General features: G+C 44.4%; 1 pseudogene; it reads right to left on the bottom strand.

Moving 5' to 3' along the window:
• Nucleotides 1-6,141: 6,141 nt before the first annotated feature.
• LOC110545053 (cytochrome c, somatic-like) lies at nucleotides 6,142-6,636 on the bottom strand (annotated as a pseudogene).

Genomic DNA, 6,636 nt, shown 5'->3' with positions numbered 1-6,636 from the left:
GATCCAAAGCCTGTAACCCCCACTCCTCAGAACAGACATGGGATGAGTTAATCACCCCCCCACATTTAACTGTGGATGGCAGGAAATTCCAAACTGACTTGAAGATCAGATATTTACAACAGGGCTGACTGGACCTAAGGGTGACCAGAACTAACCAATTATTTTAAAAGTTAGACACTTCATCCAATCCTAACTTGCCAAGATTCCCGCCTTGTGTCTTTTAAAAACCTAAGCTCTTTGTCTCCCGGTGCCACTCCTAGCTGACCAGCAGGGGTGACCCCATTGTACAATGGTTAAAAAGAGTCTCTTGCGTTTTTGCATCGATGGATGATTAGTTTCCTGGGTTCTCTTCATACCTTCTTATATTTAGGCTCTTGCTGGGCCTAACAGAGGCAGGCATGGAGCTGTTACCAGCTGTGAAAGGCCGCACACCCTGCATGAGGCGATTATCAGCTGTGGACAAACTAAAGCCCAACTGAAATGCAACACTTGGGATTATTAAAAAGAAACATATTTACATAACATAAACTGACTTTACAAAGAAACCAAGACTTTCATTACACCTGTCTCTGCCACGTCTTTCACCAACACCAGGGTTACAGACATGCACAGCTTTTATGTGAGTGCTGGGAATTAGAACTCAGGTCTTCAAGCTTATGGGGCAAACACTCTATTGACTGAGCTATCGCCTCGCCACAGTCCTCGAAGACACGTAGAGAACGTTTTGTACTCTGTTTGACCTTCAACCATGTCATGGATGTATAAAATAACGTTCCGATTATTCACACTTTCCCATCCATCCCTCTGCTCTATAAGTCCTTCCCATAGGCATGTCTTTTATGGTCTAGTTAACCGGGATCACTCTGTGCTTAGAACTCTTACAGCCAGGTGGGCGCCTCGGCGAGTACAAACCTGAAGACAATTACTACCGACCCCCAGAACCCACCAGCAGCCAATAGGTCAGCAGGGAGGCCCGTGAGCCCCACCCTAACCCATAATTGACTGCTGATAGGCCCAGTCTTGTGCAAGCCCACACAGGCTGCCTCAGCTTCTGTGAAACGTGTTCAACAGACAGCATTCAACCGCTCTCTTCTTATTCTCCAGCTCTTACATTCTATCTCTCGTAGTGCGTATTTTTTTTAAACTCTATTTTATTTATGTTTCTTATGCCTCTTCCTCCCTTCTCCACCCCAGTTCCTTCCAATACTCCAGCACGAGGTAGGAGAGATAGAAGGTGAGTGGGAAGAGGGGCCGTAGCTCTCTTTGGCTGTTTCCTGCTGTTTAGGGATGTAGTTCCTTGGGGCAAGTCCAGTCTTTGTTTCAGGATATCTTCAACAACTTCTTCTTTTTCTTCCTCTCCTTCTTCTTCCTTCTCTTTCTTGCCAAACTGCATCAATAGCAACCAGGAGCAGCAGAGGGGAGCAGCAGCCTTCTTTCTTGAAGCCTTCCTTCACCCCCCCCCCCCCCCCGTCCTCCCTCTGGGCTCTTGAATTTATTCTCTCTCGGAGTCCTCAGTATTAAACTATCTGCAGCTGGCAAAGAGCCCCTCTCAGAGCCCTCATGAGGCAAAAGTTTGCTGCTGTGGACAATCTGAATCAGCCCTACATGCCACATCTGGGACTAAAACAAAAACACACTTACATAACATAACTGAGTTTTTAAAGACACCAAAACTTTCCACTACAGTCTGCCCTGCCTCAGAGATCCACGTCTTAGTGGGGGTGGTACAAGAAGCATCCTGCTTAGAGCTGAGCACTCAGTCATCACTCCTTCTCAGCACCTTGAGCCATGGGTCTCTGCATTCACCATCATTCATTAGAAAAAAAAAAAATCTTAGACTAGGAGTAGCATTTGTCTGTGGGTATAAACATAAGTATCAGGAAGGCAGCTTGACATCATGAAATTTAGCTAAGCAACAGTTGTGTGTTTACTCCTCGGGCCTAAGACCTCCTCAGCTCTGAGGTTTGGCCTGGGTTTACAACACGAGGCATGGATTCCTTCTTGTGGACTGTGTCTCAGATTAAGAGTGGGGCTACCCCCACAACAGTCACCCACTATTGCAGTAGTGGAACATCTTGCCTGGCAACTTGGTGTTGTGGTTTGTGGAGCTCACCTCTGGGTAAAGCCCCTCCCTACCCCCAAGCCTGTATAACGCCTTCTGGTACCGTGAAAGCTAGCTAGCCGTGTAATATGCTTTTATCTAGATAAAGCTAAAATCATTTCTGAAATCTAGACACAGCTTTCTGAACTAGTAATAAAATCTATAAGGAAACCTACAGGAGACCTCAGACTATACCCCTACCTGCTCTTTCCCCTTCCTCACATCTAGCAAGCTGACCTGTTAGAAATCTCTGCATTGAGTTGTGTTATTTCCTTAGCCTAAAATGTCATTCTGCCCCCATGTTTCCAACAAACAAACTCATGAATGCTTCAAAGGCCATATTCACAGGCCTACATATTTACTCACTGACTTATTCACAGCTTGGGAAACCTTGGCAATGATTCAGACAGAGAATAGTGGCAGGGGCAAATGTGACAGCACAGGTGGTGAGAAAGAACTGCTCTTGTATTAGAGTTGGCAGAAACAGAACCAACAGGGGTGCTAGCAGCCTTGTGTAGCCTAGTAGCTAGGGTGTCAGAAAGCAAGGTGTGGAAACGAGTAGCACTATTATCTATTAACTCCAGTGACTAGCAAATTTTTTTTGCTTCCTGTCCCTACAAGCTATGCTCTGCTGGCCTAGAGGTCTTGTGACACAGGTAAGATGCTTGGATGCTTCTACTAGGGAGCAATGATCCCATTAAACCAGCAGCTAAGGGTGCTCAGTCATTTTAGGTCCTGTATGGCTCTGAATAAATGGGCTAGGAAGGGAATTACTGTGCTGTCTGGGTGACAGATGCTCACTTTAAAGAAAAACTGGAGGCAAGGAGGAGTGTCTGGATACAGACGATCACTCAGCACACTCACAGGATAACCATGCCTTGTGACTTTCTTCAGCAATGAACCAAAAACAATCCAGCTGAGGCAGAAGAATCAATGGCTAAGACTTGTTAGGAGTAAAGGTCCAGGTCATTCCATTAGGTGAAGACCCACCACCAGATGGAATAAGCATCAGGAGAAGACAGTTGTAATGATTATATAACATTATAAAAACAAGGACTGTAGCTGTCAAGAATGTTTCTTTTTTTCCTTTTTTTTAAGAGAGATATTTCAAGGGACTGACTCATGAGGTTAGGAAAGCTGGAAGTTCAAAGTCTCCAGGGTAGGTTAGCAGGCTGGAAAGAAGGGAGCAGCTGACATTGCAGATGGGGTCTGAAGGTAGTCAGCCAGAGAAATGCCTTTTCCAGAGGAGGAGGCCAGGTGTTTTGGGGGGAAGAAAGCTTCCTCAGATTGGATGAAACCCATTATCAGCTTTTTCTGAGTCTATTGTCTTAAATGTTAATAAGAAATACTCTTTTAAGAAATACCTTCACAACAATATCTAGATTAGTATTTAAGCAAAATACCTAGGTATCATTATCTAAATTAGCATTAATTAACATGTGGCTGGATTGTGGACCTGTGTGGCTTGGACAAAGAGTGAATGATACGTTTACTGATTAGATGTAGTGACCTGATAGTTTGTTCCCCAAGCATCTGGAAGTGTGGAGAGGTCTTTACTCAAGATGGAAAGACTGTGGCAGCAGTCCCGGGTGGAGATGAAGGTGGAGGCTTTGAATTTCTAGCCTCTTAAAATTCCAACCCTAAGACCCCATAAAGGGAGAGCTGGCTCAAGCTATAGAAAAAGGTCTGTCTTTTTCTGTGGGCCGTTTGTAAGGGACTCACTCCATTCTTAAGTTAAGGTAAATCCTTCCTGTCCTGTATCAAAGTAGCCATCATCAGAAGCTGAGGTAGATTAACGAGGAGGGAGAGAAGCTGCAGCAGAGGTGGCGAGGGTGTTCATGGGCTGGGTTCTGAAGGGGAAGCCCAGCCTGCAGCCAAGAGGTTGCATCAGGAAAGTGGAGTGGTTTCCAGTGACAAGATGAAAATGACACTAAATCAGGACTGTTTGGGACGCTGGTGGAATCCACACCTGTGCTATGTTGGCCTGATGTTTTCTCATGTCTGGTTTATGAACAAGAACAAGCATGTGCTACTGCTGTGAACAGCACAGCCTCCATGGTCCTTTTTCTGGGATCTCATTCTAGCCCCACTGTCTCTTTTAAAGTGAGATGAGTAATTCTATTCTTCTGAACCTCTGTTTCTTCATCTGTGAAAACAGAATAACATTGCTCCCTCCTTCCTGGAGCTGTGAGAACTGAGTGCTATGGTTTAGTCCAGAGTCCACCCTCCATATGCCAGCTCTGGTCATGGCTGGCTCCACCACTCCCCTCTCACTTCATCAGTCTTAAGATTCACTCTTAAATCTATCGCCAGTCCAAAGCAGTGTCCAGAAGGAATAACAGCATGTTCCAAGTTGAGATGAGCAGAGCAGTGGAATAGTGGCATTAAGGAAAGAAATATGGCAGCTCTCATGTTCCTGGGAACCCTCTCTCTTAGGGAAATGCCTCTGCCTCAGCATGGGCCCTGGTTTTCAACCCCTCCCACCTTCTCAAGAACTGACCTTTAGTGCATCTCACTTTTCTTTGTCTTCAACCTCTCCTTTCAGGAGTGTCCAGTCGTCTGACATTGTGAAATACTGTCATCTACAGTGTTCACACCCAAAACTCATGAATTCTGGGACGAAAGACATGGCTCAGAAGTTAAGACTACTTCTGGGGCAGGGGAAGTTCATCAGTCAAGGCAAATATGGGAACACTCCTCTTGTCACATGTGCCTGTTCATTAGGAACCAACTGTGTGCCCCAGAGCCAGGCACTACACAAAGCGAAAAGAGGAGGAGCTGAGCCTTGGACGGGTGGGCACAATCTTACGGCTCTCTAGAGAAAGAGAGCTGATAGCATGAATATGGAGTAAGATGAGAGTTATTAAATTAGCTTACACAATGTGGTCTGAGTAGTCCAAGAACAGCTGTGTCACACTGCAAAGGCCAAGAACCTGGTAGCTGCTCAGGCCAAAAGGTTGGGTACCTACCTCAGTAGCCCTATATTGGTACTGAAGGCCTGGAGGATTCCTGGAGAGCTGCTGGCCTTCCATCCATACTGGAAGCCGGAAGAAGCTGGTCCTAAAATCAGCTAACAAATCAGAAGCAGCACCAGAGCAGATTAACTTGGCACTGAGCTTGAAAGCCAAGCAGGCAAATGAGAAAGGCTTTCCTTCTTCCATGTCTTTTTTATCTGGGTGCTAGCAGAAGGTCCCTCCCATATTCAGGGTAGATCTCCCTGCATCAATTAAGACAGTGAAAATAATCCTGAAGTGGAAGTGTCTGGTTTCTTTGGAAACTCAGTTTTGTCATGTGAATGTGTTTGTTTGTTTGTTTGTTTGTCTGTCTGTTTTGGTTTCAAGTGTGGGGTGTGGGAATGTTCTTCCCTGGCCCTGCCCAAGGAAAACAGTGATGTTTGTCAGGAGGAAACTACCTCCTTTTGTGTGAGGGACGTGGTTTTTGCTAGATGGACAACTCTGTGGACTCTGAAAAGGGATAAATGCAAGCCCACAGACAGTGAGACAGTGCTTTTTATTATTATTATTATTATTAAACACCCTTATTTGATATCTTACACAAACCACCTTCAATGCCTTTCAGTGATAAAAGGCAGCATCCTTGACATACAGAATTCTAATTAAAACAGCATCATCCAGAACAGAGAGTTGCTTCCTGTAACAGACCAGTGAGCACAAATTGAAACACAGGTGAGTCTTCTTGTTTCTGAGACAATGATATGTTTTCCCAGCGTTTAAACATACTCATGTGCCCAGTTATATAAATCTAAGTACAAAACCATTTAATAGGTTTGAGGTGACACCCCTATCTTTGTGGAAAGTAGAACATTACTACTTAAGTTCATTTTTATCTTGAGAATGGGAGAGCAGTGATAGTATAGATGCAACTGGACTATTATTTTTAAAAAGATCATATCCTCTTTATTACAAGTCAGTTTTACTTAAATCGGGACTGTCCAACAAAAATATTGTTAGCCATTCATGATCTGAATTTTGATGTACAAATTAAATTACGGTACACATTAAAAGCCATGAGACTTTGTTTTGTAATAAATAAGGCAGTGGAATTACTCATTGGTAGCCTTTTTAAGATCAGCAATTAGGTCTGCCCTTTCTCCCTTCTTCTTAATTCCAGCGAAGATTGTTTTTTTGTTCCAAGGATGTACTTTTTGGGATTCTCCAAATACTCCATCAGGGTATCCTCTCCCCAGATGATACCTTTGTTCTTGTTGGTATCTGTGTAGGAGAATCCGGCAGCCTGACCTGTTTTCCCGCCCAAAAGACCATGGAGATTGGGTCCAGTCTTATGCTTGCCTCCGTTTTCCACAGTGTGGCCCTGGGCACACTTCTGAACAAAAATCTTCTTGCCTTTCTCAACATCACCCATTTTTTAATTCGCTCTGGGCTGGTCAACACCTCAAATGTTACCTCCCGAAGACCAATGTCCCGCTCTTTCAAGACAATGATTTTTAACGATTCTCTTTGCTGGTTTTCACAGAGAGAAATGTTCCAGAGTACTTTTCCTTCTTCTTGGACAGA

Source organism: Meriones unguiculatus, chromosome 8 (assembly GCF_030254825.1).
Source record: "Meriones unguiculatus strain TT.TT164.6M chromosome 8, Bangor_MerUng_6.1, whole genome shotgun sequence".
NCBI classification, from domain to species: Eukaryota; Metazoa; Chordata; class Mammalia; order Rodentia; family Muridae; genus Meriones; species Meriones unguiculatus.
The sequence above is the reverse complement of the archived record's forward strand: the minus strand, read 5'-3'. Positions and strand labels throughout refer to the sequence as shown.